Source organism: Haemaphysalis longicornis, unplaced genomic scaffold, assembly GCF_048455015.1.
Source record: "Haemaphysalis longicornis isolate Haplotype H1 unplaced genomic scaffold, Haemaphysalis longicornis Haplotype H1 scaffold_5, whole genome shotgun sequence".
NCBI classification, from domain to species: domain Eukaryota; kingdom Metazoa; phylum Arthropoda; class Arachnida; order Ixodida; family Ixodidae; genus Haemaphysalis; species Haemaphysalis longicornis.
The window spans coordinates 187,883,636-187,909,841 of record NW_027526385.1 but is presented as its reverse complement, the minus strand read 5'-3'; the positions used below and the strand labels follow the sequence as shown (position 1 = coordinate 187,909,841).

The 26,206-nt window shown below is 48.7% G+C and overlaps 1 long non-coding RNA gene across 1 annotated transcript; it reads left to right on the top strand.

Annotated features, from left to right (window-relative positions):
- Positions 1-22,941: 22,941 nt before the first annotated feature.
- On the top strand, positions 22,942-25,564 carry LOC144139557 (uncharacterized). Its single transcript, XR_013316268.1, has 2 exons — positions 22,942-23,073; positions 25,296-25,564. It is a non-coding gene; the product is annotated as an uncharacterized LOC144139557 (long non-coding RNA).
- Positions 25,565-26,206: the final 642 nt, after the last annotated feature.

The window sequence follows — 26,206 nt, the reverse complement described above, 5'->3', positions numbered from 1 at the left end:
TGAGAACTTGGTTCGCTGATTTCAGTGATTTGCGAACCGAGAGGCGAAAATCTTTGAGAGGCATAGTTTTTTCGCTTAGGGCAAAGCAGTACCCCTTGCAGAGAAGCCGAGCGTTTCCTATGCTAACGTCCAAAGAATAAGCAAAAAGCGGAAAGTGCAACCTTTGTCGCAATGATCACCATCGTCCGAAACGGGCACGAGGACGCGATTGCGGCCATTTGCTTTCTTTTATGGAGGGCAGGAACTACAACCGACAATTGTCATTTCGAGAGCCCTAGACTGGTTCTCTTAGAGCGATCAGGGCATCTGGTCACGCCATCAGCGTGGTTTGGTGGCGCTTGTGAGGTATCCGCGTGCACAGTTTTATCACTTGAGTCATCATCATTGGTGTCAAGTTCAGAGCCACTTGGATGCTGCAGAACAAGAGCAAAACCCCTTTCCGTTCTCCGCTTTCCATAGAAGATGTCTGTCCATTCCTGCAAAGAAACAGATCGCTGAGTTACACGAAAATCCACTGGCGCCGTTCCACTCTCAAACATACCATATTCGCGGCCCAAAGCTGTGATTGTGAAAAACTAAAATGTAGTTATGGCTCTGAGTGCCCACGCAATAGCTTATCAGGCTTTATCTGCGATAATGATATTACAGCCGCCAATAATTAGAATGATAAAAGCGCCCGAACTGAGGCATGCAGAAGCCAAACCCTTAATACGGCACTTGCGGCGTTCCTCAACCCTTGCCTTGCAGCTCAACAATTTTGTGGGCCGCGGTAGCGGGCTGCTGTCTTGGCGTCTCGGCTAAACAACACCACGATATTCATATAGCGGGTTCCTCGTACCTTGTTCTACGTGTTTAAAAAATCTCGATTTGCTTACCTTGTAGGAGCTCTGGGAACCCGAGGTAGAATTCCACAGTGGTGGTGAACGTCAGCAAACCGCAAACCGATAAATTATTGTCAACAAGGCATCAACTGGCGCCATCTGTCATCTTAATTACCAACTGGAATGAAGAACATGTGTCCTGTTGCCGCTAAACTTAGCGAAATAAGCTTACGTTAGGCGCGAGTTTTTAACAGGGGTGGTTTTTTTGGGGGGTCTATAATATTGTTGATCTGCGGGTTAAAGGGTTAAAGAAATGCTCTGCATTTAAAAGGAAGATGTGGAAAATAAGCAAACACGGAGTGCTCCGTGGGTCCCTTAAAAGTCCAGCTGGTCTCACAGGATGGCAATGTATAGTTCTACATTGTCTCAGCGACGCCGATGTTGAATAAATAATCAAACAGTGCATCGAACACTTTTCGGTGGGATGAATGTAACCATGGTCCGAGAAGAGCTTTCAACAATAAAAGTCCGTTGTTGAGGCACTCGATCTTCTTGGCGAAGTGGTTCCTTTCCTGGTTGTACGACGGGCACTCTAACAAGATGTGTTCAACAGCTTCTGGCAAACCACAGTTATCACAATAAGGGTTTGTGGTTTGACCGAGGCGATGTCGGTAAGAGTTCGTAAGTGCTGCGTTGAGGCGCAGCCGATGGTAGAGCGTCTCAAGTCGACGTGGGATTCGCTGTGGTAGCCTCATTCTCAGGTCAGAGTCTATATGATACAGAAAAGGGTGATAAGTTTCGGGGAAAGACCAGAGGCGGTTTCGTTCATTTAAGGCAAGCTGCTTCGCTAGCGCTTCAGCCTCATGCTTGCATTACTGTGTTTCTGCGAAAAGCCCACCTGGAAGAAAAAAATCAAGGCGGATTACTTCTTAAAGAGAAGCTTTAGTGCCTTCACTAATGCCGTTGCACGCCAATACGCCCTACAGGAAAATCGAATTTCTCTGACGATGATGATGAATGATCACAAGTAAGGCGAAAGAAAAAAAAAAACATCCTGTGGCCGGAATCGAACCTAAGTCCCTAGCGTTATGAAACCGGCGTCTATCCGATTGCTCCATTTTGACTTTTTTTTTATTGCCATAATTTTACACAGCACTTGAACCAAACAAAGAAAACACAATAATAATAAAAACTGCTAGCTAAAACCCAGCTAGCAGAAAACGGCTAAAATTGCTTGAGGTCCGTTAGAGTCTCCAACAGCCACTCCGGAGGGTCAGGTTGAGCCGTCCAGACTTCGATCATAATTCGCATAGAATCAGCAAAATACCCTTTCGAGCGTTTAGAATCGACGTCACGATGACGAATCGCCATACGCGACTTCCAAATGCCGTGCAGGGCCAGGACCATGACGAGGTCGTATGGTACCCCGTTGTTACTCTCAATGGCTAGAAACCTGATCCCATGTGCGTCCAGAGGGAAGTCCTTTTTCAAGGTCCGCTGAAGCACGTCCCAGAAAAAGACTCCGTCCCAACACTCGAGGAAAACATGTTCTACTGTCTCGGGTTTTTACACAGGTAGCAGTCACCCCCCATGGAAGGTACAAGCCCTTCTCTTTCTGCCACGTTTTTACTGGAAGCACACCCACGTGAAGTTTAAAAAAGAAAGATTTCACCCAAGGCGGCACTACCGTATGTTTTACACGTTTTAGCACGTCCTGCGCAGGCCCTGCACGATACGTTGTCCTGTACAGTCAGGATCAATTTGAAGGTTAACGCGGGAGCACCGAGCAAGCAAGACCAGAACGCCGTTCTGCGGCACTTTTTTTCATTCACTGTTTTTCATTTCACCCCTTGGCTGTTGCATAGAATTCGCTCACCCCCTTCAGCAAAGGCCGACTGCCGCAGTTTTTTTTTTCTTCATTCCTTTTGGGTGACGTATCCCCGTTTCGTTCCTCGGCAACCTGATAACACGGAAGATACCTCGGCATTGCGGCTTTGGGGAAGCAAATTACAATTTTTTTTACACAAAAATGCCCCGGCATGCCGGCATAGTTACCCTGAGGAGGCTGCGTATCAGTGTGAAGTATGTCGATGACAAGAGAAAAGGATAAAGAAAAAAAAAACCAGCGTGTCCTTTATCGTTTTTGACGGCAGTGCGCGCACTGCCTGGAACAGCCATGGCACAAGCAAACCTAGCCTAATCTCGTTGTGGCTGATGCTAAAAAGTGTGACGCTAAGGCGCTGTCGTCGCGGTCGGTCGGCGCTCCCGCGATAACCTTCAAATTGATCCCGACTGTACAACGGCACAAGTAGCACAAAGTCAACCAAATCACGGTACAACTTTTTCCGCGTAACGCTTGATAGGTAGTTTAAACTGAAACGTGCACGCAAAAACTGGGTCGCTTGAACCACTTCACGGAAGTAGCCCTTGATTGCTCCCACAGAAATATGCGCAGATGTAACAGCAAATTCAGTCAATGCCCTCGATAACTTCAGGTGACAAACAGTGCGCAAGAAAGGATAGTTCACATCACGAAAGAACCAAAAGCGATTGGCGACTTGCCGCAAAAACAAATGAGACAAAGATAGGCCCCCCCTCACCCACTCGCCGGAAGAGGTTCGTGCGGCTTGTTCTTTCCCAGGCCGATTCCCAGATAAGTACTGCGAACACCCGGTGCAAGGCCTGTACATTCGCCTGCGAACAATGCAGCACCTGAAGCACATACCATATTTTTCTCTTTAGAAAGACGTTGCACACTGATGCCCGCACGAACATGGATAGGCCAGTGCCTTTCCATTTCTCTGCTTTTTCGCGTAGTTCAGCAGTCTGTCTGCGCCAATAGGGGTCTGTATCTTCATAATATTCTAGGGGCACTCCCAAGCACTCCCAAGCTGATACATTCGAACACACTTGGCGTACAATCCCAGTCCCCGTGCCAGAATCCCAAGTATTTTTGCCAGCTGACTCCAGTGGCACTATATTTACAAAACCTCTTTAAGATGTTTACAGCAACACTTTTGCTGTTACTGTCGACGCAAAAAATGGCTATGGCAAAAAATGGCTAGAGGACTCTAACCGAAAACCGTTGATTCTCTCACTTCTTATGATACTTAAACAATGGGCTTCAATGTGCAAACAAAAAAGCAACGGTGACAACGGACAACCCTGACACACAGCTCGTTGAACTTGAATGGATTCGTTTAGCGTTTTGTTTAGAACAAGGTGAGTACAACACCCATTGTACGCCATGTGCACTCCCTCGCGAACAACAGAACCTACATTCACATGCTGTAGCATATCTAAAAGAAGCTCATGCGATACCTGGTCAAATGCTTTTGCCAGGTCTATCTGTAGCATGGCCAAACCACCCTGCATACTGTCACAGCATGCAATACTTCTGGCAGTATGAGTGTTTGTCACTATCGACCGCCCCTTTATTCCGCACGTTTGGTGTGCTCCCACAATATCTTTTATTACAGTCTGCAAACGACTAGCTAATATTTTCATTAACACCTTGTAATCGACGTTTGTCAAACTGATTGGGCGATACGCAGAGATATGCCTCAGTTTGTTGTCGTCCTCTGATTTTGGTATAAACACTGTATGTGACACAAGAAAGGAAGGTGGTAGCACCCCTGTTTTGTTCAACTCGGCGTAGACGTTCCGTAGAACAGGGCTTAAGCTTTCTATAGAAAGATTCGGTCAGTCCCTCAGGACCCGGCGTCTTCCCTGGGCTCAGCTCGTCAATAGCCCTCCTTACTTCGTCGACTGTAGTATCAGTTTCTATGCTTGCTGTTTTTTCTTCGCTCAGGCATGGCAACAAACACATAAACTCGTTTTCAAACCGCACTGCATCAATTGACTGATGAGCAAACTTCTCACAGTAGTCACAGAAGCTACGTTCGATGCTTGCCTGGTCGTTACACAGTGCGCCATCATGTTTGATTTTAACTATCATGTTTTTATGTGCATATCTTTTCTCATAGCTGAGCGCCCTTTTGGTCAGCGCTTCACCAAGCAGGAACCATTCAGCTCTCGCGCGTACAAGCGCACCATGATACTTCTCCTTATCTATTTCCTCGAGCTGCACCTTCAGTGTTCGAATATCATCCTTGAACGTCCCGGGCGAGTTGCATTCTTCCTTGACACAAACATCAAGGCTACTTCGTAGCAGAGCTTCTTTACATTTGCCCTCCTTGTTAAGTGCGCCCGATCTTTCCAGGGCTTTTATTTTTACCTCTTGTATGAAAACCTCCCATTTAAAGATAATGTTAATGTCGCGTTTGCCGCTAAAATATTTTGTCCGCATGTGGTAACTGCCTCCGCGAATACTTCGTCTTCGAGTAACTCATTATTCATTTTCCACAGGCCTCAACAAAAGGCCTTTCGCCACTTTGCGATCCTGCCTGACGTTAACGATACCAGGCAGTGATCGCTAAACGAAACAGAAGTCACTTTATAATTTTCACACTGCGGTAGATGATCAAGAGATAAATACACCCTATCTAGACGCGCGTGGCTATTGTCTTGAAAGTGTGTATAGCAAACTGAACCAGCATTACTCATGCTATCACCTACATCTACCAGTGCATAGTCGGCGACTATATCGCTTAGTACCACCGTACTTCCATTCCTAAAAGTGGACGCGCTACTTTTGTGGCGTGCGGAACACACGCAGTTAAAGTCACCCATTAAAATAACTAGCCTTTCTGTCTTACACGACTTACGGATTTCCTCAAAAAACAGTTTCCTTTCAGCGACACACAAATAACGCGCCATTCGTTTCAACTAAAATCCAAGTCACATACAACAAACCGTCCCGACTCCGACGCGGTGACGGGCCTTTGGTGTCGCCCCTACACTTCGCCGTATTAGGAGCGCACAACCCCAGATAAACCCACCGCGTGCGAGAGACAGACGTCGTAGCGCGACATAAATGGCCGCACCATACGGTCCGTCTGATCCTCCCTCTCAATCTTCGTCTCTTGCAAAGCAACTATATCTAGATCATCATCTGTCACAAGACGGTACAACTGGTTTTGACGCCTTCTATCAGCAAGCCCCCTAACACTAAGCGTGGCTATGTGCATAGGCTTGCCTTGATAAACCATGTTTTATGACGAACCAGACTTCTCACGCAACAATTACATTTAACCCACACAAAAAAATACATCTTGCACACTCTGAACATTCCATACGCACCAGCAAATACCCCCCAAACCACACTATAACCTCTAAGGGCTTCAAAGACACTGCAATAAACGTTAACCCCTCCCCTCCCTTCCCACCCCCTGTAGAACATTATGGACTCCAGAAACTTCAGGGGCACGACAAAAATACTCCCGCGACACAACTGCCCAGTTCCATTTAGTTCGTCGGCACTTCGAAGAAAACGCAAAACCTCAAACAGAGAGCCAAAGGATGCCGACTACCTTTTCAAGCGACGTGCTAAGTGGGCGTAGCCGGTGGCTTCGTTCGGTCCGGGGGAACGCTGGTCTTCGGTTTAGAGCCCGGTCGTCTCACTGTGACCGCCTTGGTAGGCGGCTCGTCGCCGCTGGGAAGTTCATCACCCTGCCCGGTGTCGTTGCTTTCGCGCTGCCGCTTTGTGGCGGCACCACTGAGGTCCATGTCTACGACGTCCACTACGGGAGCCGACGCCATGGTCTTCCCTTGGCTCGTTGTTCGGGTACCGCTGACCTCGTTCGATGCCGCAAGTAGGGGAGGCGTCTTCGGCTGGTCCGGACTCTCCTTTTCAGAAGCTCGCTGGCCAGCCTCAGCCTCAACCCGTTCCGCCGTCGTCGGCTCCTTCACCGCCTCGTCGATGACTCCTGCTGCCGTCTCCTCCGCGTCTGCCTCGTCCATGAGGTGTTCGCGGAGGACATCTTCCCTCGTTGGACCGGTGACGCTAGCGTACGACTTGACGCATGTACTCGCGTCATGCCCGAAACGACGACACGAGGAACACTTCGGCACCTTACAGTCACGCCTGACGTGCCCCTTGAGGTTGCAGCGTAAACACTGCAGGGACGTTCCTGCGACGACGATGAGGGCCTTGTTACCAGCCACACGAAGTTCGTGCGGCAGGTCGCCAATGGTCCCACCAGCCTTCAGTTTGAGGGTCACCGAACGCAGCGTCGAGCCTTTGTCCTGGAGGCCGTCAATGCGACACCGCTCCTTAGCACCTCGCCAACACGCCCGTAGGGTGCCAGCGCAGCGCGAACGGCGTCGTCCGGCACGTTGTAGAGCAGCCAGCGCAGCTTTAGCGCACTCCCTGGTTCGTAGGATCGATGACGATGCAGCGCCGGTCCTTTACTTTGACATCGTTCATGGCCAGGATTTTCTTGACGCCGTCCACTGATTTGAAAGTCAAGGCCACGGAGCAAGATCAAGGCCCAGGACCAGACGTGATTCAAGGCCCAGACGTGGCCAGACGTGGCCAGGCCCAGACGTGTTCAAGGCCCAGACGTGATTCATCTGATACGCCCCCAATGCCGAAACATCGGGGAGCAGTGCCAGACGAGTCAGGATATCTCGAAAATGCTCGACCCGGTACGGGCGTGCACGCATGTCGGCATGAAAGAAAATCGTGTTTAACACCGACTGGCCTGTTGGAAACTGGGGCAGAACAACTTGATAGTCTTCGGAATCCTGAGCAGTGATCCTGTTACCGCGGGCCGAAAGGCTCACCGAAGCCGCTCCTTGGGCGGAGCTCGACATTCTGCGTCCGTACGCAAGCGCAGCGGGAAGCAGAATCGCTCCATGTCGACATGGTCGAAGCGAACGCCAAGCAGGAGGTACCGATTCGCGCCGTGCACCCCAAACCCAATGGTTAGGCCTGCGGAGTGCACGTCCGAGAGTTCTTGAGGGTATTCGAGATAATGGGGCGTACCTCTCGAGTAGCACGCTGTTCTCAGTTTCAAAGAAAATTGTATTCCTTGGGCTATTTTAACGCAAGAATATAAATCTGTCTGTCCGCCTGAAAAGACAAGTTTATTCGCGCTGCATCGCAAAATGGCTGCGTTCTATCTCGGCCAGGCAGGTTATGCCATAGAGGTTCTTAGCAAGTATACTAGAGAGGAAACTTCGCCTTGTAAGCCATGTCGTCGGGGGGGTTCATGGGAAGACCACTCTTTTTGGCTTGGGCTTGGCATGACAATTGGATTTTTAAGCGGTTTTTGCGATTTGCTTTCTTCACTATGCATTAACACGTTTGCAAGCTATAAGGAAGCCGAAATCCTCCCTGTTCTGTGGTAGCCGTGTCCCGTGAAACAGCAGGCAGTGCGTGATCGCACCTGACGTTGCTCATGCCGCAGTCGAAGGACGCATGACTGAGCGGGTAATATGCCGCTGCGAAATTTGTAGCCGACGAAAAGAAGAAACAAAACGTACTTCGACGAAGACCAAGATACGACCACGGGGATACGACAGGTACGGGCGCTTGTATGCGTCCTATCTTGTCGTCGTGGACGACTGTTTAACGCCCCCGAAGGCAACGTTTTAATAGACACGCTCAAAAAACTTTCTAAACTCGTCAAGCAACTTATTATTTTGAAATAATGATAAAATAATAAAATCAGTATCTAATGAGTTCCCGCCCCCCCCCCCCCCCTTCCCCCCAAATATTAACCTTATTCGTAACTACAACCTTGGCGTGCGGAATCGCAGGCACAACCGTTCCGGCAAAAATACGCTTTACTTCCTTTTTCCTTAGTTTTAAAACAGCCTGTTTTTATTTTTCACTTACAAAATTTCACACTGTTCTTCGCGTTTTTGTGGCACTTTGTTTAAACTTGCGGTCACTGAAACGTTTCAATCCAAGCCAATGATAAAACTAAGGCGAGCGCGATGTATAATGGGGGTCCATGACGACACAGACGGCCTTGATGTGAGCGGCATAGACGCTAGCGCCAGATTCCTCTCTAGTGTATATTGTAAGAAACCCTATGGGTTATTCAAGCGAAAGCAGCCTAAGCACAGTTGCCAACCGAACGATGTGTCTAGCCGAGCGTTTCGTACTGCGAGCAGTCACTACACTTGCTCCTTCAGTCTTTGAAGCCGTCGTCGAAAGCGAGACCGTTACTGCCGCCTCTAAGCTCGTCGATGTGGTCTTTTTTAGCGTAAGCTACACTGGCCGAGGTTGAGCAGTTTCACGTGGACCTTGAAGGGCCGTGCTGCGCAAGCGCGAGGAGCATTGCATTGCATTGCACTGGATAGGATTGGATTGGATTAAATTGGATTGTATTAGATGTTATTAGAAACCCAATCCAATTGGAGTACGGGTATGTAGAGAATTGGGTCAGCACATTCGCCGGTCTGCGCATTCCAGAGGAGTGACGTCATAGCCACGGCAGGCGTACTGGTGCCGGCGAGTGCCCAGCTGGGCGCCCCCGTTGCGCAGTAGCCAAGTCTGACGCTGCGTCGGAGCCGCTTGATAGCCGTTTCGCGAGGCTCCTGGACAGCCGTGCTGCGCATACGTGAGGAGCAGTGACTGGAATGGTCTGAACTGTATTGGATTGGATTGGAGTAGATAGGAAATCGTTTCAGCAGCAGTAAGCATGATAATCAGCTAATCCTAGACAACGAGGAAACCTAAGAATAACCAGCTGAACCTTATCTCACGCTACGTATACATCCTGATATAGCCGGGCTAAGCCACTGCGAATTTTTTGCGCCCTTTTTTCGATGCTTAGCGCGCCGAAGTTCCCGTTTTTCACTCATTTCACCGTACCGCATTGCGCTGTCGTACTCGCATTTCCGATTTAACTCATTAGCAAGCCAAGGGACATCTGCAGGATGGCCCGATGCAGCTTGCACTGTCGCCACTGGGACCGCGCAGACAACACAACTTTGGTTGAGATAGGCGAGCGTGGTCTCTCCCTCTTCACACCACGGCTGTGGTGTAATGAAGGGCGCTCCGGCACTTAGGTGCAATCACTAGGTAAACAACAACCACTAAAACACTTAAGGCAATGGGGTAGGTCATTGACATCTGCGGGCTTACGCCCTCAACAAACAGAAATGCTAAAGGCGGTGCTCAAAGAGCTGAATCAGGTAATAGTAGTCATTAGTGTTTTCTTTACCTTCGTATTTTGTCTCCTGACGCTGTACTCCTAATTTCTATACGCGCATATAGGCCGCCCAATATTTCATCACACAAAAGGACCGCTTCGCTCCAGTCATTTATGGCACCATGTTATAGGGTTAACTATCCACCTATGCAGACTGGAATGGCTACTAATTTTTAAAGCCCGATAATTGTTATTTTTAAACGTTGGAGAAAAAGTTCTTCGCTAGGGTATAACATTTTCATGTTTTTGTACGTTTTGTTATACTGTTTTGTTTTGTAAAAGATAAAGAATACAGAGGTTCGAGTATGCGGGTACATACGAGTGGACGAGTCTGTGTGTGCGTGCTTCGAGGGGGATCTTTGGTTTTCCACGTTTTAATTGGTACATTGAAAACAAAAGCACATTGCACGCAGTTATCTTCGTCGATGTTCTTTTCCCCGGGGCTTCTCCTCCAAGCCGCAGTAGCGCTGAGGATCTGACCCCGGGTATCCTCAACCGACAAACTCAGCTTCCGATACAAAAACTGTACATTTATTTACAGCCCGGCGGGCGGCTAAGAAACAGGACTCGCGCGGAGCCCAAAGACGACGGGCCGAGCTCTCCTGCGCCCGGACCGCGTCTCTCTCGTCTGCTTGTCTTCATCTTCCCTCCACCCGGACTCTGGGGGCTAGGGAAGAGGGAAAAGCGAGTCCTTCGTGGGGGTCCAACTCCAGGTGGTGGCCATTAGCGCATCCGGTGCGAGCAGGCGCGACCTTCCTCGGAATGCGCGGAGTTTCAAGGCGCCGCGCACGTGTCGCACGTGAACGCACGTGTCGCGCGGCGACTTGAAACTCCGCGCGACACGTGCGTTCAATTTCTGTGCTGCTCGTCCCAGGGCCTGCGCCAGTTCGTGCGTCGAAGCGCCCGACACACGCCCTCTTGTACTTACACACGCCTGTAAGCACTGGAATCCAGTTTAACAGCGCATATACTAGAATCATTTGACACCATACGCACCAATGAATGTAGAAATCGAAAAATCGAAACCGAAAGTATATGAAGGCCAGACAAAAAAAGGCTTACAGAACCAGTGCGCTGTGAGTGTACAATATAATTAATGCGCATTTGTGACCGCCGTTTTCGAGCAGAAAATACTTTAGGCACCCCGTACACCTGGGTCGGTCCAGGAGAATCGGGTTTTTTCTGCAGCAGACACCGATAAATTGCATTGTTTTGTTCTTTCTCCGGAACAATATTAACCGAGAATTCTCTAGCCTCGAGAGAACTGAGAGATTATGAACGTTTCTTTCGGCTGTATTTCTCGACTACTACAATGTGGATTACTACACTTGTGATAACTTTCCCCTTTGCACATGCGAGACCGTACAGAAGCCGCCTGCCGTCTCCCCCGCAGGCACGTGTTCACTTATCCTCGCCTCAAGACTTCAGGCAAATTTCTCATGACGTCACTAGCGTCCCTGGAGAGCACAGTTTTGACCCAGAACACTATATTTCATCGATCCTAGTGCGAACGGCCCATTTCCCTTTTCTTTTTTCTAGGCGCGCTGCAATAGCGTGCCCACCCAGTTTGAAAGAAGAACTTCTTTGCGGAGGGCAGGATTCTGTCCCAGCAATATTTGGACGGCGGCCGAATTTGAAGAGGGGCGTTTTCAGTTGATTCTTTACGAGCACGCAGAAAAGCGTCGCCTAGTGGGCTGTCTGGAAACGGTTTATTTGCAGCCATGGCTCAGGACAACCAGCGCTGACAAAATTAATTTACTACATCGAAGTCAACCTTAATGCGCGAAAGAAAAACCAGCAGCCGACACGGCGAGATATATACACAGGCGTCCGTATGGGTCTCCCGGTTGCTTCAGCAGTAATCATCGTGGAAAGGCGAAATCACACGGCGGCCATGATCCACAGCCCCGCACACTTCCGTCAGCAAATAAAACGTCCAAACCGGCCGTCCGTAACTGGGATAATAAAGACACTCGCGCAAGTGAAAAGCGAGAGCGCGGAGTTGCTGGACCGAATCGGATGCCCGGCCTGGCTATTCGCAGTGGTCTCGCAACGCGCTGTTGAACTGCGAGCAAGGAGGCGGCGCGAAACACGACGTTGCTGGGGCGTGTGCCTGCAAGCATACACACACACACACACAACGCCGCACGCGTTACACAACCGCAACGGACCTGCAGGCGCGTCCGCTCCCCTCCTACTCACTTTTATCTTCCTCCTCGCCCTGTCCTTCCATTATGTGACTCCTCCGTTCCCGCGTGGAGGGAGGACTTGGTGACTGAACGCCGGACCAGTTAACGGAAAAGCCAGTGCCACTAGGAAACTAAAGGGAGATACCGCGAATCATTGGGGGCGATTATAGTCCTACTTTTGACACAATCATTGTGACGAGCGAGAACGTTACGATATTTGCGCGTATTCTTGTAAGAACTAAGGACGTAGAAACATTATGTTGTTACGTAGTAAAACACTGCCAAGCTGCCTTGAAGGAAGAGCAAGTTTATTGGAGCGAAATTTTGCACCCCTGACAAATAAAAGAATACACAGGCGGCGAAGCAGCAGTCAACAAAGTGACGTGCGCGGGCGAACGTCGGAGAGTCGAATACCGCGGCGGCGGCTTAAAGCGGCCCCACCTCGCCCATCTTTGGGCGGGGTTGTTTCTCGAAACGTCGAATTGCAACGAGAGATTATTCCAGGCTAGTGACGACAAAATCGCATAGCCCGTGCCACATTCGAAAAAAAGGACGGAATACCTGCATTTTGCTTGAAGCACTGCTAACACAACCGGGCGCCGCCGGATGTTAAAAACAAAACAGAAGTATATAAATAGAATGCCTGGTTTGGGGCAATATGGTGAGCCACGTAGAAACTTCTTTGAGGATAATAACGACGTCATTCCAACCAGAATTTTTTTTTAAAATGTGGTTGATCCTTCTTTCATAGGAATCGGTAAAACACGAAAGTAAAATCTGCCTTCACAGGAGCAGTTGAATGTTTATTGTGCATCGACATGAACTTGCCGATCGCTATTTATATTTCGTCGGTATGGCACCGTTAGACGCATCAACATTAGACACTGCATTACACACGCCGGAGAATTGCGCAAATCCGATTGGAAACCCGGGCGCTTGCAAACCGTGCGAACGAAACCGAACGGGTTGTCAGCGAATCGTTTGGGGAAGTCACGATCGGCTACCGCGAAAGGAGCATGATTTGCAAGTCGGAAGCAGTCTTGTGGGTGTGCTTGGGGAGCGACGTCCTAATGGCGAGTCGCTTCGGCAAAGGTGCTGCCACTTTGGTCCTGCTCCGTGCCGTGTACGCCAGACGCTTGCGTAGCGACGAGCTCAGGTTGTGGAACGAGGCGGCGGCGTTCCACAAGCTGAGCGGCGTTTCACATAGGCGGCGGACTCATAAACACAGCAGCTTCCGAGAACTTCTTGCTGGGCTAGTTGGTGAATAGTTTCCATATTTGAAGCGCAAAAAAAAAAAAACGCAGACGAAGAAACAGAGTAGACGAAACAGGCGTTAACTTCAAACTAGTTTATTCGGCTACGCATGTGCTTATATTCCCTAGGAAAAGAGAGGGCGAGCAGGAAGGATCGTACACATGCACAGATGATAACAAAAATGGATATGTTTACAGCACGTTTTTCAGAAAGCCCATTTCGCTATTGTAGAGAGCAATCGAGGTATCACTTACACAGTCATTGGCTCTCTCCCTGATATCATACACTCCGGGTGATTCCCTCGCCTCCCTGTTCTTGCTTTTGTTCGATATTTTTATCTCATTTAACCGGAGCTCACAGCCGCAGGCAAGAGAGTGGGTGGGAAAATGTGCACAGTTATCTTTTTCAAGCGACAATTCATGTTCCCTGGCTTTATCGTTGACGCAACGGCGTGTTTGGCCAACGTAAGACCTTCTGCAAAATAGCGGGATTTCGTACACAACACTGACAGCACAATCGACGTAGCGATTTGAGTGTTTTTCCCACGTGCCTTCTTCCTGCCTTCACCCGGTATGCGCGAGCATAGAGTTTCTTACAATACACACTAAAGAGGAATCTGGCACTGGCGTCTATGCGGCTTACATAAAGGCCGTCTCTGCCGTCATGGACCGCCATTACATCATGCGCTCGCCGTAGTTTCATTATTGGCTTGGATTAAAATTTTTAGCGACCGCAAATATAAACAAAGTGCCACAAAAACAGGAAGAATAGCGTGAAATTCTGTAAGTGGAAAATAAAACAGGCTGTAAGGAAAAAGTATGTTTGCTGGAGTGGTTGTGCCTGCTATTCTGCAGGCCAAGATGTTCATTTTTCGGGGGGGGGGGGGCAACTCATTAGAGACTTTTATTGTATTAATGTTACCATTATTTTAAATAATAAGTTGTTTGAAGAGCTTTGAAAGTTTTTTAGCGTGTCTATGAAAACGTCGCCTTCGTGGTGAACCGGTGCGCACCGAGCGTCAGCTACAGTTTAAAAAAAAACGTGGCGTTAATCAGTCGTGAACGATGACAAGATAGGACGTATACAGGCGCCCGTATCTGTTGTATCTTGTCTCCGTCGAAGCGCATTTTGTTTCTTTTTTTCGTCAGCTACAAATTTCGTGGTGGCATATCACCCCCTCAGAACTTCAGGTAGGATAACGCACTGCCTGCTGCTCCACCGAACACGGCTACCAGAGATCAGGGAAGGAAGGAAGGAAGGAATACGTTTTTTTGTACATCGGGATCAGGTGTTGGGGGTGGAGGAGGCCCACAGGGCCGCCGCGACCGCCAGGGCCAGGGAGGTGGTCAGGACTTGGCCTGACTCCCCCGGGTCACGCAACATCTGTTCCCAGTGGTGAGGGGAAAGAACAGGGTGGGTGGGTACGGGTCTGCGGGTCATTCGCAGAGGGAATGGTAGTGAGTTTCGAGTGCCCCGCAAGCTGGACAGGTAGGGTCAGTAAAGAGGTGTGGATGACTGGGTATTAATTGTGTTATGTGTGGGAAGGTGTGTGTTTGTAGGATGGGTGGATGTCGGCTTCATCGTAGCTTGTAGACGTGTTAATGCATAGTGAAGGAAGCAAACCCCAAAAACAGCTTAAGAATATAACTGTCATGCCAAGCCCAAGCCAAAAGGGGGGGGGAGGGGGTCTTCGCATAAACCCCCACGACGACATGAATTACCAGGCGCAGTTCCCTCTCTAGTACACTTACTAAGAAACGCTGTGTGTACGAGCACAGGCGCGCAAGTTTACACGGGGTAGAGAACGCAAGGGTGATCCCGTATCTTTCGGCGACCTTTTTCATGTTGTGGGACACTCTGTGCATGTGCGGCATAACATCCGTCTTTATAAGCGACCCCAAACCATCCACCGCCGGCGGCGGCGGCGGCGTCCGCAGTGCTCCTCTATATTTAAAAAAGAAACAACATCCGGCGCCAGGTTTCCATCCGAGGACTTTGCGGCCGCAGCGCGACGCTCTACCGACCAAGCCACGGACGCGACGCGGATATCAGTGTTAGTGACGCGCCTTCTATCTTTAACACATTCAAACTACGTCGTCAGCGGCGTGCGTTGGCGACTCAGCGGCGTTATAGCGGCTTGATAACTGCGTGGTGTACACGTGATACTACAAACCCAATGGAAGAGAAGGCGGCGAGGCGGTGGGCTGCAGAGGCCGAGCGCAAGCGCCGCATGCGGGCCGACAACCGTGCATTCGCACTTTCACATTCTCCCCCTCGGGGAAATGCGGGGGAATTTTTTTGCGGACGGGAGATACCTTTGGCCTTCTTCTCCCCTTTCACTTTTTTGAGCAACGTCTTTGACACAGCGACGACGACAGTGCCAGGGAAACCGGCCGAGTGAAGCCTGCCAATTTGATTGATAAAACTGTCCTGCATCTTGTGAGCACACGATTTTTGTAACGCAGATTCCAGAGTGAGTGAAGCGATTGCCCTTTTCATTGTTTTGAACTGGTTTTGATTCATAGGGCATCAGTGCTTTCTGAGCGAGTGGATCGTACCACCAACAAACATGGTCTTCAGAAAACGTCTCGGTAATGTCTAAAAACTGCAGTTCATACTGCAGTTCATACCTTGTTTCCATCCAGTGGCCGTTCCACAACCAACCAACTCTCCAGTGTTAAGGAGCGACCATTTTCTGTCGTCTGTCAACAAGCCAGAGTCTCTAATGGCTATCAGCAAAAGCCTTTCTTAAAACACCGGGGTTAGGTTACGAGTAGAGTGCCTGTTTATGTTTAACAAACTTAAACTGGAACTCCGGGCCCATAATAAGAACGCGACGGCCAGTCGTGGCTCTATAGGTAGATGGAGCGGAAGCTCAGCCCCGAGTAGACAGGATCACTATCACAGCGACTGCATGCGCTATCGCTGTGGTCATTCTTTTTTTTTTAGTTAGCATATTGTGAGACCGGCGCTCTCTTGCTCCTTTACAGCGTTCACTTATTAAAGATTACCGGGGACAGTCGTGCAACTACAAACCGTTGAGATTTAAGGCGGAGATATTGAATGTAGGGCTTTAAGAGAGCGGATTACTTTGTCAGACAGAGAACGGACGATTGAAAGGGCTGAGTCATCGACGCCCCGGAACACGAAACCATGAGGTGGAAAGAAAACCAGGACAGTATACCCATGAAAAAAAAAAAAAAAAAAAAAAAAACGGATCGCATCGTCCATGTACTGTATCAACGGCACTTTCTGACAATAAAAACTGGCACGGACCAAGAATGTTTAAAATCCAAAAATGACGTTTTGGATCTCGTACGGGTGCCTTGTTCACAATCGTATTGTGATCTTTTTATTGTCATGTGTTTTCCTGACCAGACAGGTTTCTGTCCAACCATCGATTTCAAGGGCACTTTCTGTACAATCCGTTTGGTGCTGCCTGTAATGTGGATGGAAAATTGTGGTTCACCAAGTGCATATCGTCCGTTGCTCTGAATGGAATACCGGTGCGGGAAAGTGTTTAAGCCATAGAAACCCTTTTTTCCCTTATCGGGCCATAGATACAATATCGGCACCTAAGGTTGCTGGCTGGAAGGGAAGGGAAGGGAAGAGCGAAAGGCATGGAGGTTTACCAGTGCAACCAGGTCGGCCACCGTATGCGTGTGAAAGGGGTAACCGGGTTGAATATCAAGTAGATAGTAAAAGAGCAAGTATAAAGGATGGTATCACAAGCGAAAAAACGAGAACGTGAGATAAAAAAGAATGACAGTACATTTACGGGACCTCAGAAATATCATAATCTCTAATACGCTGGTTCTTGTGCGAACAGAGAAATTTTTAAAAATCCTTCTTTCCAAGAACCCTTGCAGCTTGAAATCCCCTGCCCAGCCCCACATTTCTATTATAAAATGTAGATGCATGGTAATCGAATATTCTCCTAACAAAAGAAATATTAGATAGGTTTGCTTAATATAATGAATATTGTCTGATGAAAATAGTGTGATATTAAGGCGTATAGCGGATACTTTAGGTGTGTACGCATGGTTACTGAATTCATGTGACAGTTCTCGTAGTTTAACCTTCGCTGTTACAGCGTTCTTTAAAAAAAGTGTTCAAAATGTGTAGAGGAAGGCGCTGAGAAAAACGTAGCTACAAACGATGTTCGGGATGAACGAGTGCCTCGCGAGAAATGTTTTGAGCGAGATTAGAAGTTTTGTGCATTTCGTCAATGCGTGATATTTTATTGGGAAGAATTGTAGCTTCATGCGTAACACAGCGACTTTCGTTGTTTTAATGAGATAGCATTAAATGCCCGACCAGGCGAAAATGATGAATCGGGTGTCATCGGGATCTAAAGATTGTCCGCAAAATGGCCCACGAAGCCAAGAGAATAAACGCACAGAAATGAAGCTTAAGCAGGTCTGGCATTAAAACCCAGGACCAAAGGAATGCGAGTCCAACGCGCGTTTCCTGCAGCATCGCTGAGCCTTCGCTTCAGCAAGCAAAAAGTGGGCCTAGGGGATCCGTTGGGGTTTCGATTTATAACAGTTTTTCGGAGGCTTGTTTTGAGGCCCGCAGGACTAATTTGGGTATTGTAATTACATAAGTACCGAAGCACGCTTAAGCTAATAGCGGATATGTAGAGCACACAAGAGCGAAGAAGAAGGAAAGAAAAGAGAAAAAGAAAACAATACCCTGAGAAGACGAGCAATAGGATTAAAAAAACGAAAGTGAAAACAGGAATGGTGAAGTGGGAGAGGTATCACGACGTTGGTAATGACAAGGCACGATCACACCACGCGAAGCCTAGAGGGGTATTTCGAGCGGGCTAATAAAGAGCTAATTACTTCGCTGCTTTCGAAAGTGGCGAAGCATGTTCACGCTAAGAGCGTATGACTGGGGTTAGCTCAGGTGAATGCCCACACTTTTCAGTCATACTAACAGAGAGAAGGAGACGACGCCCACAGAAAATGATCGTAAGGATGATGACAGGAGGACACATGCCCACCACCACTGAAGGCCTACACGAGGTGTAACTTAGTTGACCATGCGAATGACAAGAGCAGCAAAGCACGTGTTACGGTAATAGCACATACGCGATCTTAAAAAAGCAAATGTAGAATGCTCTAGTAAAGTACGTTGTTGGGCTAGTTGGTCGATCATTATTAACTGATGTATAGCGCAAAAAAGACGAAGGACAAAGGATCCTCGTCCTCGTGCATCCTTTGTCCTTCGTCTTTTTTGCGCTATACATCTGTTAGTAGAATGCTCACAGTAAAAGTAGCAGAGAGAAGAAACTGACGCAATCGGGAAACGGAAGACAAAAAAATTCACAGCATATCCACGGGGTGAATGATGATGAGTGGGCGAAGCTCCTGAGGGGAAATCATCGGTAAAACCGTGACTCTTCAGTGAAAGTTCGCCCACTACATCTGTGTCCGAACGTAACGTCTAGAAAGTCTCGCTTAAACCGCGCGTCGGCACCTTGGGGCTGAGCTCGCCTGATGCGTTTTGCAGACGCCTCACGAGCTCTCACTGCATCGGGGTCTGCCTGCCGATACGCGCGCTTTATCGCCGCTTCCCGTTTTCTGACGTTTTGGAGATCCTCTTCGCGCCGCAGCCGTGCCGCTTCGCGTACGGCAGGGTCCTCGCGCCGTTGCCGTGACACTTGAACGCTGGGATCTTGGCGGCGGCGTCGCGCAGCCAGACGACACGCTTCGGCCTCCCGCTCTCGTACGGCAGGATCTTGGCGGCGGCGTCGCGCAGCTTCACGGAGCGCTTCTGCCTCGCGGGCTCGCACATCTGCAGCCTTATCCATCGGGCGACTCCGAGCGCGCGCCAACAGCGAACGGATTTTATTACAACGCTCCCCGCCATCTAGTAAACAATCCAAGAACTAAACTAGAGGTAGCCACGCCATCTAGTAAACAATCCAAGCGCATCTTTTGATCATATACAAGTACCGCCATCTAGTAAACAATCCAAGAACTAAACTAGAGGTAGCCACGCCATCTAGTAAACAATCCAAGAACTAAACTAGAGGTGGCTACATGCATACGTCGAGGATGGACAGACCCACGCCTTAAGGAGCTTCGCCCCTAAAATATGGCGCAGCTTGCACTAGTGGTGAAAGGCTGGAGAAACAGCAGAGCTGGCGGCTACTTTCCCTTGGTCGGAGACCCGGCTGCGCATTTCCAAACGCTTCGCTGCACAGAGAATCCACGTCACATGTGCGTTTGCGCGGTGCGTAACGGTAATTATACGCGGTCATTGGCTGCGCCCCGAACCTAAAGCGACCTAAAACATACCAAATCACTATTATCAACAGCAACAACGGGAAGATTTGAGTTTAGAAAAAAAAAATTAGAAAAGAAGTTAAGCAATGAAAAAAAAACTAATACGTAGACCTGGTGGCGCTAGAACCCAGTCAGTGACAGTACAGACCTGAACGGTGGGCTGCTTTTAGCAGGCGCTCAAAAGCACAGTTACATCACACATGTCACGTTGGTTCTCTGTGCAGCGAAGCGTTTGGAAACACGCGACCCGGCCGTTGCACCTCACAGGGATAAGTTACAGCTGAAAGTTCTCCTTGACTGGCAGTCCGGGATCGTTTTGTCCGCAGCCTTTTACATCTCTCATGAAGTGGACCACCTTAGCACGTGTTAGAACCCACGGCAACCGGCTTCTCAAATTCGGCGTCTGTAGCGCCAGCTGTTGTGTGCCCCCCACTTCAGGCGCGAACGCACGTGAACTGGCGAGGAGAAGAGCACGCGAGAGTGATCACGCCATGATCTCTGGGCAGAGTGTTCCCAGAGGTCGAGTTGGACAACGCCGGCCGCTCCTCACGACGCGCACGCTCAGGTGCACTCGGTATTTCTTATCGGTATTTTCTTTTTTTTTTTTGCTAACGCCACCGGAGCAAGTTCAAGCCTAAACCGCTCTGCTCTTAAAAGCCACGCTGCAAGCAAAGAGTTAGACTATCAATGCAACGAAAGCCTCCCCCAGCCGACCCCATCGCAACCGATAAGACGCCAAGATTACACGCCAAAAAAAAAAAAAAAGAACCCTTACGTGGCGGAAGCACTCTCCCAACCGAAGAGGACATAATCATGAAGATTAGGCATACGGAATCGCGCACCTCGAAATAATTGATTGCGGGGTTTTAACGCGCCGACGCTTCACAGGCGATGACGAGCGCCGTAGTGGAGGGCTGCGGATTAAGCAGTTGAAATAAATGTAATGCCTTCTAAACCCCACGAGTAAGCAGACTAAAGTGTCTCCTTGAAATGACTGATGATGATGATGATGATACTAAACTCTATTGGTTTCAATCGAGGTTTCCTTGTTAGGGCACCCGCTCGGTGGGAAGCATCCTTAGTCCGGAATGCCTTAGACCGGGCCGGCCATCGGTGACCGCTCGCCGAGTCGTCGCTTGTCTGAGAGGTCGGAACAGGTCAGCCGCTCCACTTACTAGTCATAGACAAGGTTAGGGTTACGGTTGAGGGTTGGGGATTGCTGGCACTCCATACCTGGTTGGGGGCAGAATTTGCATATGGCGGGTATACGGTGGGATACACGGTATGTAGGAGGCGATGAAAACAATATTTTTGTGCTTGAAACCCGATAACTTCCGTTGCTGCGACGTCTTTGTGTCGGTAGATAATTGCAACTCATATAAATAAATTAACGTGGTTTTCCTGAGCGCTTTCACGCACATGCGATTTTTACTCAGGCGAAAAAAAAAACAGAATCATTACGTTCTAGAGTCGGCTCTAGAGACAAAACTCGCAGTCGAAATGCATACCAACATGACTCTTGTGAACGTACAACATGCATAAAAAATTGGGTGTCCTCTCTCTCTGATGCCTGTCGATGTGATGCGGTAAACATTCTTTGAATTGTGTAAGAACTTCCAGCTTTGATTGATTGATTGTGGGGTTTAACGCGCCGACGCAACGCAGGCGACGAGGCGAGCCGTAGTGGAGGGCTCCGGATTAGTTTTGACCACCTGGGGATCTTTATCGTGCGCCGAAATCTCGCACACACGGGCGTTTTTGCTTTCCGCCTCCATCAGAAAAGCGGCCGCCGCGGCCGGGAATCGAACCCGCGACCTCGCGCTGAGCAGCGCAACGCCTTAGCCACTGAGCCACCACAGCGGGTAAGAACTTCCGGCTGCTAAACTACTCAATTCACTTCACCTTTTTCCTTCTCCTCGCCCCACATTCCTGTCCCCTCCACATCGTCTTCTTTTTTTGGTACAAAGGCCAAGATTCGCCCTCCCTCCCCTCGTCGCTAGTCTCCTTGAATACATTGCATGTCACCAGCGGCTATACGACACAAAAGTACAAAGACACGCACTGGACGCCCCCGACTTGGTTAAAGAGAAGCTTTTTTTGTCTCACTGGTGGCGTATGCCTCGTTGAAAATGCGCTCCAAGAAAGCCAACTTTATCTGACGATGAGGATGACCGCGGGTGAGGCGAAGAAACAGTAAAGCGCTTCCCGTGGACGGAATCGAACCCGGGTCCCTCGCCGTATGAAGCCAGCGTCTATTCGACTGCGCCATCCCGACACGAGGAAACTAGCGTCAGCCCGGACGTCAAGGGCTGTTAAACAAAGAAAAAAAAATCGTTCAACCCTCCGCCTAACCACGCTGATGGTTGAACGTGAAGCTTTCTTCGTTCGAAGTCAAATGGCGAAAGGTCAAAGTCAAAACCGCTGAGATCAAAAGTCCGAACTGCGGGCGAGCGAAAGTAAAAGCTCGACAAGTACAAGTCCAAACCGTCTGCGAGTCGAAGTCCAAATTTAGACGACATCCAAGAAATGCGTCACAAGAAAGCTTCGCGTTCAACCATCGTCATCGTAAGGGGGAGGGGTTCATGATTGCCGTCATTGAAGCTCGGTGACACCTGTCGTGCCACGTTTCCTAACCTGTTCTAATCTGAGCAAAGACCCACAGCGATTCCGTAGCGTTTCCCTGCGTCAAAGGCCTGCTGCGCTGACAACTACGTCAACCTATAGAGTAGAAAATAAATGTCTCAGCGCGTCCCGTCTCTTGCCTGTAACTATTGTGGATACCTTTCTCGTGTCTAACAGTGCTCTTCCACTAATTATTCGAAGCCTATGCCGGCCGTTCAGAATCCCAGAAAACTCCCAAGGACTCCGGGCTGCTTGTAGAGCACGTCGGTGAAAGCATAACCCGGTCGTATTTGGAATATGCTCCGTAAAATAAAACGGAGAAAATGCCTAGCGAAAGTGGTGTGCAAGCAAGGGTGCAAGGAAATGAAAAAACAAAAGAGAACATACTACTAAAAAACACACGAATGGCAAGTTCATAAACCAACACTGCGGCTCTTGATATGAGCATTATGATAAAAAAGTTACGCAGCCTGCCGCGTGTTTCTGTGCTTTTGCAAGCTACAGTGCAGTACGGGGTTGGTCACGCAACGGGGTTCCGGGAGCGCGTGAGCAATTTCGCCTTTCACTGCGGCCGTCGCGTGCAGCGATTACGCGCTTTCTCAACAGTATATGCCGGTAAGGCGCAGGCCCCGCCCCACATTTTCTTTTTTTTTTTTTTTTTGGCGCGGCCTTTGTGGGCGGAAGACCCGAAACCAACGGGCTAATACGGGGCTGGTGGCTGCTTTCGTATAAAAGGGCCCCTCCGTGCGAGTTTCAAGTCATAACTCACCTCTGCTTCGAGAAAAACCGTAGGAGCCTACTCCATCCGAAAATGAAGGCCGTGGTAAGTAGGTTTTATACTCTTTTGATTAATATCACACTATCACACACACTGAAGAACTTCGAGTGGACCGCACCGATGCGTTACGTCGCTTCAAAAGTTAACCGATTAACTAATCAAAGCTATTTCCTAATATTTGCAAGAAAAACTAAAAAAATTGTTAGCAGGAGTTGCATTTCTTTCAAAGTAGTCACTCGTTTGCTGGTTTTTAGGCGAGGGAAACGATTCCAATGCATATGAGTGAATGTAGACGCAAAGGAAATAATGCTGGAAACACGACCACAAAGGCTGTATATGAATACGTTTTCCAATAGCATATGGGGATTTTAAATACCGAGCAGCGAAACCGTCGTTGCAAGCCATACACCGGAATAGAAAACGTTCTGCGGGAAATGAACAGGTGAAACATGCATAGCGTTGTGGAGCCAGATTGTTTCTGTAAACAGTGGTGGTACGCGGTATGTAGACATTCGCAATCTCCACATAATTTAGCTCACGCATTCGCATTGCGCGAAATATTCTTAGACTGCCTTCGTAGAAGAAGGTGTGATGATTCCAAGAGATGATAACCCGAAACAAAGCTTAAGCAGTAGATCTGAACATCAAGGTTAGTCACGGCAACACTTAACGCAGAGAGAAAGAACCGTGCCGTACGATTCTTCACCGTTCTTCGCATGCTTGGGTTTCTTTGTGTATGTTTTCTCCACCGGATTCATGACTCCCCATGGAAACCAGTGCTTTTTAGAAACAGAATGCCAGTCAGAAATACAACTACCCAGCATTGGCTTTTCTTTTAGCAGATCTGGATTCATAAATGTGTTCTCCCTTTCGTTTAAAATACTATTTTGATTTACCAGAGATAAGCGAAAAAGTTGTCACACAGCCGCGGTGAGCCTGTTTGTGGTGTTCACGTCCCTGACGGTTTGAGTGTTTTGGTTTAGGATGTTCGATGTATTTAGGCATGCTAAACCTCAAGCTTCGACCATTTGCCTTTTAGAACAGACTCTACAATTTTCTTCCAAACGCGTCCTGACTTTCTTAGTGTTAAATGGTTGGCAGGTGTAGTCGCCAGCTGTTATTACGGTCGGTATCACGCTGATCCCACCAAGGATCAGTATTTGCAAGGTCTAAAGTGGCTCGTTCAGGAGAGCGCTAATGTCTTAAACAACCAAGAATAATTTTTTAGTGATACCAAAATCGATGGAGTGGGTACGCTCGGCGTAGGAAAACGAAAATAATTTTCTCGCTCAAAACAAGGAGAAAACGCGTGCAGGCTGCAAGTTCAAGTTGGCTCTCTGGCGGTATCGAATGAAATTAAAATCGTGGTTCTACGCGACGAAGGCATACATTTGTGGTACAAGGCAGGCTGTAGTAGAGGGATACGGACTCTTTTAGACTACCTGGAGACATTTAAGTTGCCCTCTAAATTTGCACACATGGGTGTTTTTCTTTCGCGCTTCGTCTACAACACAAAAGACAGCAGCGGAGGTCTGGACTCAAACCCGCAACGTCGAACTCAGCAACGTAGCCTTATATCCCCTCCACCACGCTAAGTTCTGATCGAAATAGCTGGCAGCAAAGCTTGCTTGGCCCACCCATACAATCAAATTCTCCTGATCCTTAACTCAGACTCGCGAATACCAGAGGTAGTTCTTTGCGAGGTTTTGTCTTGGAGAGTGCCGGTACGAGTGGGCTGTCTGCGCGCCAGCTAGCGTTCTCATAATAGTGCAAGTGTCGACGGCCGATAAAGGTTGGCACAGTGGCTTGCAAACTGCTCTTAAATCATGGGCCATAGAGTAGCTTCGACCTGCGTAAAAACGGAGTGCGGGGTTGGTATATAGCGGTCGAGTGCGGGTAAAGAAATTACCCCTCTAGAGCAAAATTAAGTGCGTCGCGTGCTCGCATGTGAGACCAAACGAGGGTGCGCTTCGTAATTTATAAGAAACATCGCGGGATTTCTTTTACACTTTAATATTAAACGGCATACTACAAGCATAAGAAGGTCCCCTGCCATTACGTCCGTGTTTAAAAACACGTTGTATGGCTGAACGTAAGTGAAGTGAAACCTAAAAAAAAAAGATAATTATCATAAAATCAATATTTCATTATTTAGCGTCCATCCTGTGTTCATGCTAAATACTTCTAAATGCGTGTTTGTGTGATTTTGTATCAAGAATAATTATGCTGCTTCGGTACCAAACTACATCGATCTGCCGCACGTGCAGTTTGCTGCTCTGCTGCTCGTCATTCTGGCCGTTTCCATGGCGAACGCTGGCATTCACTATGGCGGATACGGTGGCGGATACGGTGGCGGATACGGCGGTGGCTACGGCGGTGGATACGGAGGAGGATACGGAGGCAAGCTGATCGTGCTCCACGGAGGCTACGGTGGAGGTGGCTACGGAGGTGGCTACGGAGGTGGCTACGGACGTGGTGGCTACGGCCATGGCTGGTGGTGATTGTTTCATCGTCAGAAAGAAACATGAAACCGACGGGGAGGTACACTTAAGGAAAGAAGACATGCTACACCAGCTGCCAGATGCCCACTGAAAATGTAAATAAACTCTGCCTTTTCAAAAACAAAACGTGATTGTCTGCTCTCTTAATCTTCCAAAAAGCATTAAGTTCGTTGAAGTTTCCATCCACCTTAATTCATATCACACCACGAAGAAAGGGCATGCTTGCCAGATAATACGTTGTCCGTTATAGAAAGGAAACGTTTTTACGCATTGCATAGCGATTTGTGTGATTAGCTTCTTGCGAGCGGCAATTTTTAAATCTCGGATATTCGGGTCTAGCTCAAAAATCAGAAACCCGCTTCGAATGGCTTGATACCGACATCTTTTAGATGCGACTGCATCTCATTCACTCGCCTTGTCCCTATATTAAGGTGTTGTTGTCCGCCCACACCCCTCCCCCTACATTGTAAAAAAAATAATAGTCAGCGGCGCCCGGTTTCGATCCCACGACCCTTTGGGCGGAACGCGAGGTACATGGTGCTCTTCCCACTGCGTCACAAAACCGAGGCAGAATGAAATGCTACGAAAGCGCCTTATATCTTTGACTCATTCAAACTACGTCAGGATGCTACTGATACAACGCATGATGGGGCAATGATTAACACTTGCAATAAAAG